The 18,797-nt window shown below is 38.3% G+C and overlaps 1 protein-coding gene across 2 annotated transcripts in view; it reads right to left on the bottom strand.

Moving 5' to 3' along the window:
• Window positions 1-17,922, bottom strand: part of LOC114342606 (odorant receptor 2a-like) — a 212,343-nt gene extending 194,421 nt beyond the window's left edge. For both annotated transcript variants that reach the window (XM_050642850.1, XM_050642851.1), the window contains exon 1: window positions 17,657-17,922. The gene's annotated coding sequence lies outside the window, so the exon portion shown is untranslated. The remainder of the gene's footprint in view (window positions 1-17,656) is intronic.
• Between the last annotated feature and the right edge of the window lie 875 nt (window positions 17,923-18,797).

Genomic DNA, 18,797 nt, shown 5'->3' with positions numbered 1-18,797 from the left:
CGAGAATTTTACTGTCATCGTTGCATGTGGTTGTCTTTTTAAAGACAGATCACAGGCTATGATTTTTTTGTGACGGATATTCTTGAGTTAAAGTTAATTTACCTAATGTAATCGAATGAACTATGTTTCAATAAAGTCATCCCAGGAATGCAACTCATAAATAATATTGGCAATATCATTTTAAAGTTTTCTACTTTAAAATGTATAATATGTATATGTCTGAATTGCCTATATAAATGAGTCAGATTAAATTAAATTATTACAAGACTTTTTTTTATTAAGCAACAACATTTTCGTTTAATTTATTAATTATTTTGTATTTTAACAATGATGTCCGAAGTGGAAGTCGAAACGTTAATAAAATTATTTTTTCAAGTTAAAATGTGGCTTATTTCCCAATTAGAATAGTTAAGTACTTTTAACCTTTAATGCACTTCCGGATATAATACCCCGAAATTCAGACTTTTAAAATTATCTTGTTTTGAGTTTTACGTAATTACATACTTTCGTGTCGTGATACATTTTTAGTAGCAGGCGGCAGCTCCAACAACCAACCACACTACTTATCCTCACTTCGGATATTCAACCATTAGGAGACTAGAGGATGATAGGGAGATGGTAAAGAGCGCTGAATTTATTAAACACAAACAATCCAAATAAGGACAAACAATACAAAATTATTATTCTCACTTGAGAAGTGAGGAGCGAACTTACACACCGAATTATTAGGGTAGCAGAAAGACATAAATGAATTAGATGGTCTTGTAAAATTACAAATGCCTGCTATAGGAGCCCTCGAAGCTTTACATTTTAGTTACTAGGTGGCAACGATAATCTCGAGAAAACTGTACGAAGTATTATTGACATTGTACATAGTACAATAATTAACATTCTGAATTGAAAAAAATATCCAACACAGGAAATATGTGAAGGAAAATGTTAAAAATTCTTCTTCTTTTTTCTTTTGTTGGGATATGGATTAGATTAAAGCGATATTTGTTTTGTAAATATCCGTATATTTTTTTTAATTAAAAGATTAGTTCATCAGAGTGAAGTATTCGTAAAAGTATTATTTGATGCAGGATAGGGATGAAAACAATGAACATCGATATCATGGGTGTTAGGGATACTAAATGGCCTAATAATGGTAGGGGAGCCCAAGCGGGGATTTTTGCAGTTACTCGAGCGCGTTAGATTAGCATATGGGGAGAAACCTGGTACCCTGCAGATGTACCTCTACTATATATTGGCTCTTAACACAGGGGAGTTCGTTAAGGGGGGCCCGAAAAAAAAATATATCCCTAAAAATACTCGAAATTGTCAGATTAAGATAAGGTAAGTTAAGTACATGCAAAAGAGTGTATATTTCAAAAATCTGACCATTTGAGCTGGGCGTAAGGAAATGAGCGAGTCCCAAAATTTCACAAGAAAAAAGCGATTATTTCGGGAAATGAATGGCAGATCGAAAAACTAAAAAATATGTGCTCAATATTTTTTAAAAATCTACCGAATGATATCAAACACGAGTTCCCACGGAGAGGGGGGGGGGGTAAATTTAATATTTTAAATACGAATCCCGCGATATTTCGCGAAATGAACATCATATCGAAAAACTGTAAAATACACTTATTCAATACTCTTGAAAAATCTACCGAATGGCACTAAACACGACCCCCCACGGAGGTGGGGTGGGGGGTTACTTTAAAATCTTAAATAGGAGCCCCCATATTTTATTGCAGATTTGGATTCCTTACGTAGAAATAAGTAACTTTTACTCGAAACATTTTTTCGAATTATGGATAGATAGCGTTATAATCGGAAAAAACGATTATTGGAAATGGAAAATTAAATTAAAAATGGCAAGCGCCCACTAAAATGGAAAACTTTACTTAACTTTTTTTGGTTTTATGACCTACTCTTCACAACCCAATAGGTCCCCATAACGCTCGAGTGACTGCACATTTAGCATACTTTGCTCCCCTACCATAAGGGAATATGTCAATATGACGGATTCAATTTTTACTATTCTGAAACTAAAACTAACACACACGATCAATAAAGGTATGTAATTGCTCAATAAATGCGTCAATATTATTTTTCTATGGATGCTATACAATGTGCAACTTCTCTCACTACTTACATACATTCAAAACAAACAATTTCTGATACAGTGAGAAAAGTCGGCCATGGCAGTGAGAAATATTTTTTCTCACGGGTTCTCGTACGGTTTTCCATATACACTAAGCATCAAAATTAACGCACCACCTTAAAAATAGGACATTTTTGATGTCTCGTGTTTCCTCAACCTGTTGTCCGATTTGAGTGATTGTTTTTAGTATATTATAGCTTTATTCTTCAAGAATATCGATGTAATAATATTATTGCTAAACAGGTAAGTGTTATTGTATACCGGGTGTAACAATGATAGTGTGTTTTTTCCTCAAAGTTTGGAACATCCTCTGGAATATTCTAGCTAGCGTATATAAAATATTCAAATTAAAACTAAACTGTAGCCCTAGACTTTCTTAACATTTTGCTTTTCGATTCATTCGCTTATGTGGGATAATAAAAAGTTAGGTAGGTACTTTAACAACTAGCCATGTTATTCATCAATACAGGGTGTTTCTTAATAAGTGCGACAAACTTTAAGGGGTAATTCTTAATGAAAAATAATGATCATTTGCTTTATAAACATATGTCCGCAAAGGCTTCGTTTCTGAGATACGGGATGTTGAATTTTTTCTTACATTGAATTAAAAAAAATTTGTCATCGGTCCGAAATTTTGCGGCTACGCTCTTAATCTCTCTTATGCGATTTTGTTGAAATCAACAGTATTAGTATTCGTAGTGTTCATATAAATAACGAATCTCTATCTTCTGCTTTTCTTATAATTTTCTGTGTGTTTAACCCGGTCCAGGCGCGAATATTTTTCGGCCACGGCATTTCTCGTCTACCATGACTCCTTTTCCTACTATTTTACCCTTCATAATAAGCTGCTGCATCAACTTACAAAAGCGTATGTATCATTTCTAAGTATATGCCCTTTCTCTTTGCTCCTTTCTCCTTTTAATGAAGGTCAAAAGTTCTGTAATCCTTCCCCATTCCGTGTAACATCATTTCATTCGTAATATGATCGGTCCATGGTATTTTCAAATTCTCCTAAAAGACACATCTCAAAAGCTTCTAGATTTTTCATTAAGTCAGCAATAACAGTAGGAAGATTTCCTGGTTGCGAAATTTAAGTGAGTGGTATAGGTGCAGTTCAATACAATTGTTTAGAGCTGCAGCCAACAAGGTTAAGATTGTTGTGATGGTAGCCAACCTCCGATAGAAGACGGTACCGCAAGAAGAAGAACAATCCAATAAAGAAGAATAGAATGCACATAACATTTTTATTATTATCCCAGTTTTTCGTGGCGTTGTCCGCCTTCCGGTTCCCAGTTTCCAGCTACATCGGTTGGTGCATTCGCCAGGGTAAAAGTTCCTTTCCGACATTGCCTTCTGAATGCCGCCTAGTTAGGATTGTTTCGGCCTTCCTCTCTTCCTTCCTTCCTCTGGCGTCTATTTTAAAATTTGTTTTGGCATACTGTCATCGTCCATTTTTTCTACATGACAGTCTACATACAAGATCAGTTGTCTCCTTTAAATTTCGTTTATGATGGTTGACTTGACATAACATTTTACCATCCGATATCAGATTTGCAGATTGAATCTTTGGTTACTCATAAATTTCCAAAAAGGCTGCTCTTGATTACTCTATTCTTGATCGAATTTCTGAATTTCATTTTTTATCTGGATCCTGGTACAGTGGACCATATTAAATATTTTATAATTTTACTGGGCATAAATTGTTTGCATGTAAACCCAAGTAAGACACTTTATTATTAGTATTAATAACAGTCAAATGTTCTTGTCCAAATGTTTTAAAATAATACTTATAGTATTTTTGTCAAAAAAATTTCTTGGGCAGAAAAAAACTACCAAAAACATTATCTTTGTAGCGTACAAACTGGGTATAGTCCTCCGGCCCGGGAGAAATTTTGAAAATTTCATTTTGGCCCGCGCTTAAAAGTATTTGCCCACCCCTGTATAGCGTTTAACCATGGTTTTTGTGCCTCAGATAATAACTTAATTAGTTGCTTTATGTCCGTGTCTCTCAGATCAAAACATATTTAGTTGTTTTACGCTTAAAATGTAGCACTGATGGTACCCGATAAAACTGAACTTTATCATGAATACTTCGCATTCCACACTTTAAAACACAACAGAAATGTGGCATATTATCTTTTTAGATTAATTCTTCTAGGTAGAATGTTAAATGAATCCTTGTACAAAACAAAATTACAAAAAAATGCAACTGAAATGATCTAAAACACATTAAGAACTAATAGATTAACATTTATGTTTGCCTTCCCGCTGTCAGATTGGTTTAATTTTGACAGCATGTTGGAATGGCCTATATAACTTTGGATAACCTATTTTTTTTTCTTTTATTATATTTTCAATTATTTTTATAATTATTTTTAGGTCTGCTTTGTAAATAGCTACGTGTGTGTTTTGCACTTTATAGTGTTTTATAATTTTGTTAATCTTTGTTGTTAATTTGTTAATTATTAATGTTGTTAATTTTTCTGTCATTGCTGCTCCACAATATTTCAGTAATTCGTTGGTATTCGTTTTTTTTGCAGCTTTTCTCTTCTTCAATAGAGCTTCAATAAAGAGCTCTTCAATAGAACCTCAATAGAGCTCTTCAATAAAGCTTTTTAAGAATTTTTCGAACTTCTTGTGTACTTATGTTAACTTAAATTAGCTAGGTAATCTTTAACTACTTGCGCATCACGTTATAACATAAGTACACGCGTGGCGTACTTTATACACCACTAAAAAAAAGCGGTTTTGTTAATTTTTCTTTTGAAAAAATACACTTAGTTGTTTGTTATAAACCTTATTCGGCATCAGCGAATGCTTGGAATTATTAAAACAAAATTGAAATGTGATTTTTTACATGAGAAAAGGTATTGTTAATAAAGAAAAATATATTTTGTGCCATATTGACCAAAAAAACAATTGAAAGATGTACTTAAATTATTACAATCGCGGCGTATTTTGTACACCACCGGAAACAATAAATAATAAACTGGTAATTACGGCTTTCTCAGAAGGCCCATTCTAACGAAACTAAAACCAATAATTGGTTACAATTGGTTACATGGTTTACAATAATTATTGTAAAGCACATTCCAGTGATAGGTTAGAGAGATATATAAGGTCAAAAATTAAATTTTTAGATATAATTACAGTCCCTCCCTGGGATTGTATTTCTACCTCGACGACGGTGGGAGGGCCGAGTAACCGATCGTGGTCCCTAAAGTTGTGAGGGGAGCACGACCGGTGAAACCAAGGACAGTCCCAGCGTCCAGCGACTGTGCACCAGGTGAGCGCCGGACACCGCCGCTGGACGCTAAAAAGGCGTCACAACTGAGGCGAGCAGTTGCGACGCCTTTCGCCTTCAGCAGATGTATATCACCCTCCAACTTCCCTACGGCTACTCTAATCCCTAAAAGTTAATCTCGTCCACCTCAGAATTGTGACCGGGGGTCGATGGGGGGCCCCAAAGCACTGTGCGGAGGGCTCCGCCATCGGACTCTGATCACAAATTTCTATTCGAAAACTTCTTCGACATACCCACTACGAGTAGCCGTCATGTCTTACCCCACCACACATCCATTCCAAATCCCGCGTAACAGGGGAGGCAGCAGTTACGCGGAAACTCCAGGTAGCCTGTGAATACAAACTGCCACTGCGTCCGGAGGCAACCGTGAAAAAAAGCCTAGAGGAGCAAACCTCAATAAAACAATCCCCACTATCACGGTGGAAGGCATCGTGCCAAAGATATGAGAGATGCGAGGGTTAGAGCATCACAAACGATCCCTTCGGGATACCTGGCGACCTCCCGAAGTAACCAAGCCTTGGCGTGGTAAGGGCGCACTGCCACGCCAGACGTATAGTACGTCGCAACTCGTGGGAATTTATATGAGTACCAATAAACAAAATTCTGAACAGACGGGGGTGAGTGAAGACGACCATCGGCGAGACACGGACAATGGAACGGATATGGAAAATGAGAATAGAAAAAAACAGTCGCCTGACGACTTGAAATGGGAAGAAGGAATGAACAGCTTTGAGAGGGAGCTCATAAACTCACATAAAAAGAAACAGAAGATGAACAGGTCGACTGCCCCAAAACAGTCGACACTAGTAGGGGATGAAATGCTGGAAAGCAGTGAAAATGATGACGATCAGATAGGGGAGGAAAGATCACAAGAGGAAGTGGAAAAAATAGAAAAAGGATGGCAAAATATTCAGGAGAGGGTGTTAGCCTCTTTCTTGCTTGATGATGAAACCATGAATAAGAAGAAAAGGAAAGGGGACAGTCTAGAGAGAATAAATGATCTGAAGAGGGAGAGACTGGAAGAGAGTATTAAGTTTCCTGACGAAACCAAACAACAAAAAATAAACAGGAAACTCGAAGAGATAAATATAAAACTAATAGAGATATTTACTAACCTAAGCGAAAAAAGGGGGAAAAGGTGGAGATGGATACGGAATTAAAAAAACTGTTAGGGGTCATAAAATCCACTAACAACAAAAAAGAAGACGACAGTATAGCCGAAAAAACACAACAAGAAGTAAAATGCGATCACTGCAAGCTAAAAGTGGAACAAGAAAGACAGAGAGAAGAGCAAGAAAAAATTAAAAGGGCTCTAAACATGGGGGGAGGAAAAAAAACCTTCATGAGTATATGTAATAGCAAATGGGAGGAGAAAGCATATATAAAGACAAATTGGGAACAAGGGGGGTTACGAGGAACGGTCGCGAAGAAAACATGTCTGATAGTAACAAAAAAGGATCCGACGGACAAGGGGGTAGAAAATATAATAAAGGACGTGGGAGAGGACCTGGTAGAAACACTAGAGGAAGTGAACGAGGGAGAAATCAAATTCCTTGAGAACTTTAGGAGGAAAGAAAATAAAAAAACAATTTGGTACACGTTCGTCGCTGGAATAGAAAAAGAAAGTGGTGGCGATATGTACGACCTAGCAGAAAAGGCTATAACTAAAATTAAGAAAGAGATGGATGAAACACCAAAGGTTGTACGGGTCGTAGCCGGTAACGACCTTTACAAGGAGATCATAAGGAAAGCCCTCGAATATGTGGGGCGGAGGGAAAGTATCTCATGGGAGATGATAGTAAGAGGGAAGGAACTCGAGGTAGAGAAGAAGTCAGAACAAGAAGAAGCCCTCCTTATAAAGATGGTGGGGAAAAAATATAACGAAGTTCTTAGCGAAATGAGAGAAAAAATCGACATTGGAAAAATCGGTCTACAAGTGGAGAAGTTAAAAAGAACGAATGGGGAGATCTCCTTGTAAAGTTAAAGGGAAAAGGGGCTGCGGAGAAGTTGAGGGCTGAACTGGACAGCAAAATGAACGGGATGGACACGGCAATCAGAAGAAAAGAGACTTTCTTTAAGATTACGTGGTTGGACCCCGGGGTTGGTGAGGAAACTCTAAAGAAAATGATAAAGAGCTATACAGGCGTTCCTGAGAGAGAAATAGAAGTCAAGGTTCTACGAACAAACAGATATGGGGAGCAGGTAGCTACGATAGCCGTACGCCCCTCCAGAGCGGAAGAGCTGAGGAGGTACGGCTCAATAAAAATAGGGTGGGTTGTGTGTCCAATAATGGAGAGACACAACCCAGTTAGGTGTTTTAAGTGCCTAAAGTTCGGGCACAACACTATCGATTGCAAGGAAGAGAGCAGGGCGGCGTGCTGCTATAATTGTCTCCAAACGGGACATACCGTTGCAAGCTGCGGTAATAACCGTACTGCTCGGTATGCAAAGAAGAAGGGCATAGGATGGCCTGTCCGTCGTACCGAGCCTTTGTATATGCTAGGGGAGGAGAGGGGAACCCCTAAAACATGCTAACCAAACATAAAATAGACTCCTTGGAAAACGAAGGTGGGCCCATATACAGCCCACCTAGGTGTTATTTTATATCTTTAAAATTTATTTTATCTATTTTATTTATTCTATTTTACTCTATTATTTCAATTTTACTAAACCACTTTTATTTATTGAATTCTTTTACTTTTACTTATTTTATCTATATACCGTATCTATTTATTTATTTGTTTTAGCTTTTATACTTTTTAATTTTTTCGAAAGACGTGAGTCCGACGCAGAAACGACCTCTGGGAACTGAACCAAAGTGGACCTCAAGGATCAACCTGGTATACGGATATTGCAGGTGAACGTGGGCAGGGCACTCCGAGCACACGACCTTGTCCACGCAAAAGCCTGCAAGCTAGAAATAGACTTGCTCATCGTCCCGGAACCAAACAGAAAAATAACATCAGCCGGTGGTTGGGTCCAGGATAATGGGAAGCATGTGGCGGTGCTCTTTAGAAATAGGGGTTTGGGGGTGCGTGGTATTGTCAGGGGAGGAAATCATATCCTCATCAAACTGAGGGATTTCAGCCTGCTGGCATGCTACGAGTCCCCAAATATCCCTATGATAAGATACAAAGCAATCGTAGATGAAATAATGAGCGCCGCCACGAACGAAAAAGAAGTGATGATCGCCGGGGACATTAACGCGAAATCGAGGTTGTGGGGTGCCCCCATAAACGACAGAAAGCGGGAAATATGGAATGAATGGATAGCCCAGGCTGGCCTCCAAGTATCAAACAATAACAAACCAACATTCGTAAGGGGCGTCAGCCGAACACACATTGATATTACGTTCGCGAGTGAAGGGCTATCCAGGAGAGTGCACGGCTGGGATGTCCTTGACGATCAGTTATTCACCTACCACCGGTATATACAATACGAAATAAAGGTTAAATGGGGAATAAGGCAGCCAATAGGACACACGGCGATTTATTTTAACAAAACCAAGTACCTATCGGAGGTCAGGAAAATTAATGAACAAGAGATTTCTGACCATGGCCAACTGAGAAGAGCACTGCAAAGTGCAGCAAATTTGGTCACCGTGAAGAAAAAAGATAATAAAAAATCCCCCTACTGGTGGACGGATGAGATAGAAGGTCTACGGGAGAGATGCCTCAGAGTGTCCACAACAGGAGCTAAAAGTTGGAGTCGTAATTCCCCCTCGAAGGGCCTCCAACTTCCAGCATGCAAGAGGCTACTCAATTCACCCCCGGCCTGTTGGGTCCTCGTCCATTTACGGGTATGGACGGCTCTGCAGGATCGCTGCTACGCCTCAGCCCTCCAGGGCTAAGGCACTGGGAAATGCGCTATAGGCCTTAATAAAGGCCAGTGCAGGGATTTCTTACATTAGTAACCTAAAAATAAAATGCTCCTACTCTGCTACTTGAAGAGTTGTACCTGAGTCCACCTCCAGGTGAACTCAGCCGGATGGCTTGGTGTGACTCTCAATCTCAAGGGTCGGGTGGGAGGGTTGATCCACTAGTTGGGCGCCATGTCCACAACAGGAGCTAAAAGTTGGAGTCGTAAGTCCCCCTCGAAGGGCCCCAGGCTGACGGGCCAAGCCCGTGCAGGCCGGAGGACGACTGCGGACTGAGATGTCGAAGATTGGAACCGCCAGCTTTTATAGAACCGTCGACTGTGACGTGCACGACAGCTGGGAATTCCAAAGCCTCGACGGGTGGAGCTTCTGACTCGCGTCAGAAGAGAGAAGGCGGGGCGATGCACATCGAGAGCATAGGCCTCGATGACAAGAGCTCGAAGGAATTATACGAGAAGCCAGGGCAGCCTCGAGCTCAAGGAAATATATAAAGATCTAAAGAAAACTTTAAATAAAAAAATAAAACAAGAGAAAAAAGAAATTGGATATGGTAATTGAGTCAATACTCGCAATCTTTAGTTTGTATTTTTATTAGTTGTTACATAATCGTGGGGCAACCGGTTTCGAGTCTTACAATATATGACTCATCATCAGGCCCAGTACAAAAAAGTCTTCTCAATACAAACTACAAGCTAAAAAACACAAAACGAGAGACATGTACACATATACAAAACATAAAACAACTTTGTCTTGGTTTTAATCACACACCATGAAGCCAAGCAACTGTGTAGTATTGAACTCAACCTTCCATAGTATGTAAAGATGAGACTTATTGTCATTGGGAGCGACCAATCTGATGAAAATTGCTTGGTATATAATTTTAATATATATACTACCATCATTCCTCAACTAGTTAAGGGATGATGGAGTTCTGACAAGATAGTATGCGATCAAAAGACATAATATAAAGTTATTAGTAATTAGTATGTACTTACATAACAGCCATTGAAACTGTTCCACAGCTAAAGATGTACATGCAGTCACCAGCTCCCATAAGGCTCTCGACGATCAACTATCCTTATGGGAGCTGGTGACTGCATGTACATCTTTAGCTGTGGAACAGTTTCAATGGCTGTTATGTAAGTACATACTAATTACTAATAACTTTATATTATGTCTTTTGATCGCATACTATCTTGTCAGAACTCCATCATCCCTTAACTAGTTGAGGAATGATGGTAGTATATATATTAAAATTATATACCAAGCAATTTTCATCAGATTGGTCGCTCCCAATGACAATAAGTCTCATCTTTACATACTATGGAAGGTTGAGTTCAATACTACACAGTTGCTTGGCTTCATGGTGTGTGATTAAAACCAAGACAAAGTTGTTTTATGTTTTGTATATATATTGTGTACATGTCTCTCGTTTTGTGTTTTTTAGCTTGTAGTTTGTATTGAGAAGACTTTTTTGTACTGGGCCTGATGATGAGTCATATATTGTAAGACTCGAAACCGGTTGCCCCACGATTATGTAACAACTAATAAAAATACAAACTAAAGATTGCGAGTATTGACTCAATTACCATATCCAATTGTATAATGGACTCGCATTGGCAACCCTTTCATCATTTAGAAAAAAGAAAAGTGGCAGACCCTGATAAAAGCATTGGATGAAGATATATGGGGCGATGCGTACAAGATCACTATAAAGACGCTGAAAATAATCGCCCCATATAGACTCGACGAAGACCAGCGGATGGAATCAGCTGAGCTCCTCTTTCCTACTTAAGGATCATCAAAATTTCATTAAGATATTTCCAACGATGGTAGGGGAGTTCACGGACGAGGAAGTTAGAATAGCTGGTCAGGAGATGAAGACAGGGAAAGCTCCCGTCCCTGACCGGCTGCCACCAGAGGCAATAAAAATAATAGCAACGGAGGAACCAGGTTTGATCAGAAGAATATACAACGACCTACTGCAGAAGCAAGAGTTTCCCAGGGACTTAAAGGAAGTGAACTTAGTTCTACTCCTAAAGCCTGGGAAACCCCCCGATTCAGCAGCCTCTTATCGGCCAATATGCCTTCTGGACTGCCTTGGTAAGTTCTACGAAGGGCTTATCAAGAAGAGGCTGGAGGGCGTGTTGGAAGATCAGAGAGTGCTATCAAATCAACAATATGGATTTCGAAAAGTTAAATCGACAGTCGATGCCGCGACCTGGATAAGGGACGCGGCTAAAGCAAGTAAAAAAAGATGGGTGGTCCTTGTTCTGTTGGACATAAAAAATGCTTTTAATTCAGCAAACTGGGGTCACATAGTAGACCGAGTAGTCGAATTTGGGGCTCCAAAGTATGTGTCCAACATAATAAAGGACTACCTATCTGAAAGAACCGTATGCATATCGAAGAAAAAGAAGAAAGAAATGACCGCGGGTGTACCCCAGGGTTCAGTCCTGGGACCCTTACTTTGGAGTATACTATACAACGGGGTACTAGAAGTAAACAGGCAGAGAGGAGTGAGAGCGATTGCATACGCGGACGACCTAGCTTTACTGGTCGAAGACGACATGAATAGGGGAATAATACAAAAAGTAAACGAAGCAATACAGAAGACCGCAGATTGGATAGAGAGAAATGATCTAAAGTTAGCAGTAGAGAAGACAGAATCCATTATCTTGAGGGGACCAAGAAAGAGAGATGACATAATATTTGGATATAAAGGCTCTGTAATAAGACCCCAAAAGACGGTTAAGTACCTCGGAATTATTTTCGACAAGCTTAAATTCGGACAACACGTACAAGAAGCATGTCGGAAGGCAGAAGAAAAGACCTCTATACTAAATAAATTTATGCCAAATATAGGGGGTCCTGGATCCCAGAAGAGAATAGTGATGGCACAATCCATCTTATCCATAGTTTTATACGGAGCCCCAGTGTGGCACGAGGTGGCACGAGGTCCTTCGAATGAAAAAGTATAAAGACGTGCTTCTTAGGACACAAAGGAAACCTCTGATCAGGGTGTGCAGCGCGTATAGGACCGTATCAACCATTGCCTTACAGGTGGTGGCTGGGTCTGTACCGGTGCACATCCTGGCCAGAGAAAGAGTCCGAATGTACCAGAGAGGCAACGGGGCAATAGGTTCAGGTCCACAAGAACGGAAAAGAAGTCTAGAGATGTGGCAGAAGGAATGGGCAGCCGAAGTCGAGAAGGCGGCCTGGACGAGATCCCTGATTCCAGATGTGGTGAGGTGGTACGAGTGCCGGCATCGGCGCGTCAGCTACTATTTCACACAATTTTTGACGGGACATGGATCGTTCAGGAAGTTTACTCATCGTACAGGAGGGGCAACGGAGCAATAGGTTCAGGACCACAGGAAAGAGTCAGAAGTCTAGAGATGTGGCAGAGGGAAGTCGGAAAGGCGGTCTGGACGAGATCCCTGATTTCGAATGTAGTGAGATGGTACGGGTGTCGGCATCAGCGCGTCAATTATTATTTCACACAATTCTTGACGGAGCATGGATTGTTCAGGAAATATACCCACCTTATTGGTAAATCCGTGGACGATCTATGCCCTGAGTGTGGAGTAGTGGATGACGCGCAGCATGTCGTCTTCGTGTGCCCTGCATACCAGGCGGGACTTACCGAGCTGCAGCTGGGACTGGGATCCCCTCTAGGCGAGCCCCACGAGCTAATTGATAAAGCTATCAATAGTAAGAGAGACTTCGACCTGATCATTGCTTTTGTCACGAAGACAATAAAGCACAAAGAGGAGAAAGAGAGGCGACTGCAAGCGGGATGACCGTCTATTTATTTATTTTTTAACGTTTTTATTTTTGTGTCGCAGATGGCAGCCAGTGGGGAGAGGATCCTTTACATCCAACCTGCGCTGTCTGTCTTATTTTAACTAGTTTTACTTATTTATTTATTTTATCTTGTTTTATCTTCTTATTTACTTCTTCAATCTTATTTATACAATATTTATCATTTTAAATCAATTTTATTACTCAAATGTGTTGCGTGTTGTAAGCGGTAGTCAGCAGGGGGAGGACCTTTTACATCTAACCCATGCTGACCGCCTTTGTATTGTTTTGTTTACTTTCTGTTTTGTCTTGTTTTTTTAGTCTGTTTTTTGTTTTGTATCAGGTAGTGGGGGAGTATTTTTACACCCAATGGCTGGTATCCTTTTGCTAGTTCATGTTTGATTGGGGGCACCCCGGTCGCCCCACCCGCACATGGGCTGCACGGGACGGTCGTCTTCACCGACCGGTCCTTGTGCGGGGTGTGTGCGGGAGGGGGCGGCTGGGTGGCCGCTTAATCTACGGAGTGCACGCAGAGGGTGCCCGGGGGAGTTATGAGTAAGGTCGACGGGTCAGACATGCTCGCCAAGAGCGGTTCCAGACCTGTCGGCTGGAGGAAGAGGAGGTGAGTTTAGTCGGTAGGCGGTTCGGCACGGTGAAGCGTGACGGATCGAATCCGACACACCTGGGACACCTTCCCAGACGATCTTTTGAAGATTCTCACCTCCCAAAAAAAAAAAAGATATAATTACAGTAGAATTCTTATATCTGGCGTAAAAAATATGCCAGCGCCTGTAGTTAAAGATTAAGGGGAACGGCGCAAAATGTCGCCTGTCAAAACGTTCAATGTGTTTTAAATGTATTGATTTTTTTCGAATCCTGAGAAAACTAATAAATATTTTTGAAAAATTTAAACGCAAAATGAAAGATTACATTATACTGAGGGCCATAAGTTCCCGAAAACTTCTATAATGTTTATTTTAATAAGTTACAGGGGTGAAAATAAAAGAGAAAATTGAGCGTGATTTTTAATTACAAATTATTTCATTCAAACGTTTTTTTTTATTTATTCTAAGGGAGTTTCGGCTCTCGGTAATAACGCAGTCTTTCATTCTGCGTTTAAATTTTTTAAAAATACTAATAGTTTCCTCAGGTTTCGAATAAAATGAATACATTTAAAACACATTGAACATTTTGACGGGCGACAGTTTGCGCTTTTCCTAGTAATTAATTAAATAGCAAACAATAAACCAAAAGATATCATCATCACCACCATTTAACCCGGATCTATCAATTGCTATATATAGGTCTCCCTCAGTCATTACCATGCATTTCTGTTTTGTGCTCTTTGCATCCAGTTTTTGTCGATCCGTTTTATGTCATCAGACCATCTGGTTGGCGAACGACCTCTACTTCGATATGCTTCTTGCCTTGGTCTCCAGGGTATTATTCACTGTGTCCATCTGTAGTCCGACATTCTAGCTATGTGTTCAGCCCAGTTCCACTTTAGGGTCATAATTCTTTCTATGGCATCCGTCACTCCTGTTCTCCGTCTTATCACTCTGTTCGTAATTCGATCCCGACGAGAAATGCCTAACATTGAGCGTTCCATGGCTCTTTGGGTAACACAAATTTTACTTCTTACTTTCTTGGTTATTGTTAAAGTTTCTGCACCATAGGTAAGTACTGGCAACACACACTGATCAAAGACTTTTCTTTTGAGACATATAGGCAGTTCTGACTTAAGGATATAGCTCAGCTTGCCGAATGCCACCCTAGTGAGTCCTGAATAGAGAATTGAATACTCTTTCAAATGAGCTATCACATGACCCCTATTCTAATTTAAAAAATCATCGATTGCGTCATCACACCCAGATGGATGACGTCACTAGTATTATATATAATATGCCAAAAAATCGGAATTTAAAATCAAGAATCGACCTCTTTCGGGATTTTTCCTTAAAGTCGTTGGTTTACGAAATAATGAATTTATGCGTTACTTTATGGACGCACTGTATAATAAATAATAATATACAGGGTGATTGATTAGTAGGGTAAAGCTCAATAGCTCCGCTATAGTAATAGATAGCAATAAAAGTTAATAACAAAAATTTTAGCCACCTTTAAGCTTCACATTACAAAATTAGTTAGAATGTTACAGGGTGTTCGATAACACAGTGGCAGACCAAACTTTTGTTTTTTTAAATAAAACACCCTATATTTTATTTTAAATTCGAGATCCTGTTAACTTCTTTATCACAAAAATATAAAAGTTTGTTATGTTATACAGGGTATTTACAAAGTTATAACCAATTTTATATGAAAATCGTAACAAATTCAACTCCCTGTATAAATAAAAATAAGCAAAACAACAATGGTTTATTAATGCCATATTTTTAACGTTTTGTCAAAATTTTCAAGAATGGTCGATATTGCTAATTTTCTTTATATCAAATACAGGGTGAGTCAAAACGCAAGTACATTATTTTCTCAGTAATTTTAAATGGAACACCCTGTATTTTACATCACTATTTAAAAGTACCATTACCTTACTTTAATTTTTAGATAACATTCCCTATGTCTAAATTTATTAGTTTTCGAAATATTTTCATTTTTCAATGGACCAGTAGCGTGGCCAAACAAATCACCAGAATTTAATAAACTGGACTGATTTTTTTGGGGTTACGTTAATAATGAAGTTTATAAAATACCTCCAACAACAAGGGATGAGATGAAAAATAGAATACAAAGTGTATTTCGATGTGCTAATTTACAAATGCTCCGTAGAGTAAGTAGCTCATTCAATGATCGTTTTTAGGCGTACATAAATGTGTTAGGAGATAATTTTGAACACCTTATGTAATTAAGTATTAAAAATATTTTGTTAAAAGTAGCTTCTAATTTTTTTAAACATGTTTTTTTGCAAAATGTATTACTGATAAATTATGTTTCGTTCTTTATTTGTTACATTGTTACATTCACATACAAAAGTAGTGTTTAATTGTCTTCACAAAATATTGTATTTTGTGTTTGTGTGTTTTTTTTGTAAAATTTATTACTAATTTTCTTTGTTTATTTGTTGCATTTACATAAAAGACAGTTTTTAATTATTTCAAAAATGTTGCATGTAGTGGTTGTGTTTTTGTTTGTAAAATGTATTACTAATAAATTATTTTTATTTCTTTATTTGCTACAGTGTTACATTAATTACCGGAATGATAATCGGTTATCTTCAATTGTCAATTCAGTCATGGCTTACTTAAAATTTAGATAAATTTAAACACCTAAAATAATTTGCTCTGAAAAATGAAAATATCTCTAAAACTAATAAATTTGGGCATAGGGAATGTTATATAAAAATTAAAGTACGTTAATGTTACTTTGCAATAATGATATAAAATACAGGGTGTTCTATTTAATATTACTGAGAAAATAATATACTTGCGTTTTGACTCACCCTGTATTTGATATAAAGAAAATTAGCAATATCAATAACTCTTAAAAATTTTGACAATAAATAAAAAATATGGCATTAATAAACCATTGCTGTTGTGCTTATTTTTATTTATACAGGGAGTTGAACTTGTTACGATTTTCATACAAAATTGGTTATAACTTTGTAAATACCCTGTATAACACTACAAACCTTTATATTTTTGTGATGGAGAAGTTAACAGAATTTCGAATGTAAAATAAAATATAGGGTGCTCCATTTAAAAAAACAAAATTTATGTCTGCCACTGTGTTATCGAACACCCTGTAACATTTTAACTAATTTTGTAATGTGAAGCTCAAAGGTGGCTAAAATTTTTGTTATTAACTTTTATTGCTATCTATTACTATAGCGGAGCTATTGAGCTTGACCCTACTAATCAATCACCCTGTATAATAAAAATGAAACTGTTCTGTTATTGGAATAACATATAAATATGAGGTAAAGTTAAGAGTAAAAGGAAAACGAAGAATTTCCTGGCTGAGAAACCTAAGAAAGTGGTACCAGTTGCAGCTCACTAGATCTTTTCAGAGCAGCCTCAATAAAGCATCGTATAGCTGTGTAGATAGCCAACCTCCGATAGTAGAAGCAACTATAGGCATAAAAAGAAAATCAATTGTTTTCAATTCGAAAGAAACTGTCCTTCCTTTTGGATACTGTATATGCCAGAAAGATGAAAAGCAGGTCTGGTCAAAGTTTCTGCATCGCGATGCTGTAGAAAGAGAATGGCCATTGTAGACGCATTCAACGAGGCGTTTGGGGTGCGAATGTTTGCTCTGTCTTCACTGTTCACGTAACGATCAATTGCTTGAATGTGATCGGTCTATAAGGGAGGAAGTAGGCTATTCATAATCTTTTAAACGGCCATGTTAAACTTTGTGTGCAAAAGTACGTAAACAGTTATGTACTTAAGAAATTTGTTCTTTTAAAAGCTTTCGTCTGAAATGTTCCTGACTAAAATTAATAGTTCATGTAATTGTTGTTGTGGTGGTTAAAAAAAAAGATGAGCATGCTTAGAAATAAAAGAGTTACCTGGTTGGTAAAATTGATTCAGTGAGTCAGTCGATTCTGGTACTCATTTGTAAGTTAATTTTATTTTCATCTTTTGAAACTAATATTCTCATCGGAGATCTGATCACTTGATTTGATATCAGGAACAGATTGTCTGCCTTTCATGATTTTCACCTTATCGTTTATCCCGTATAACAATTACATAATTTGTACATCACGACGAATTGTTTATGGTACGGCTATTAATTTATAGAACACTCCACTCCACTATATACACTCCATAGAACCTGAAAAATGGGAAAAACACTATAAAACACTGTTACTAGAAGAAAGACCGGAATACAAAAACATAGAACAACATGAAGTCCTGATTCAAGGGGAGCCATTAACAATCAACGTAGAAGACACTAAAAAAGCTGTATCACTGCTGAAAAATGGACGTGCTCCTGGTCCAGAGGGGATATATGCAGAGTTATAAAAAATGGAACCAACAAACTATTCGAGATTCTAACAGAAGTTTTCAATAGGCACTTGCATGGAGAACCAGTGCCACAAAGTTGGAAAGAAGGATGGATTACATCTATCCATAAGAAAGGAAATAAGGAAGATTGCAATAACTATCGGGGTATAACTGTTACGAGTACGCTTAGCAGATTATAAGGAAGAATTATAAAAGAACGCATATGCGAAGAATACCGCCCTTTTGAGTCAGAAGAACAAAACGGATTCAGATCAGGACGATCCACAATAGATAGTATTTTCTGCTTATCCCAAATACTTGAGAAAAGAACACTGAGATCTCGAGAAGTGCATTTACTCTTAGTCGATTTAACAAAAGCATATGACACCGTGCCTGTTGCGAAGTTGTGGAAAGTATTGGAGAAAACCAGTATCAGCGTTACACTAATCGATGCTATCAAAGAGCTTTATAAGAACACAATAGCAAAAGTTAAAATAGGAAAAGAGGTGTCTAATAGTTTTCAGGTAACAAAAGGACTGAAGCAAGGTTGTTGTCTATCTCCCATACTGTTCAACATATATATCGATGAAGCACTCAGGCACTGGAAGAAGAAGTGTAAAGGGATGGGACTATCTATTGGGGATGAAACGTTATATACGTTGCACTATGCAGATGACCAAGTAGTTATTGCCCAAGACAAAG

The sequence above is a fragment of the Diabrotica virgifera genome, chromosome 2, assembly GCF_917563875.1.
Source record: "Diabrotica virgifera virgifera chromosome 2, PGI_DIABVI_V3a".
Taxonomy (NCBI): domain Eukaryota; kingdom Metazoa; phylum Arthropoda; class Insecta; order Coleoptera; family Chrysomelidae; genus Diabrotica; species Diabrotica virgifera.
The sequence above is the reverse complement of the archived record's forward strand: the minus strand, read 5'-3'. Positions and strand labels throughout refer to the sequence as shown.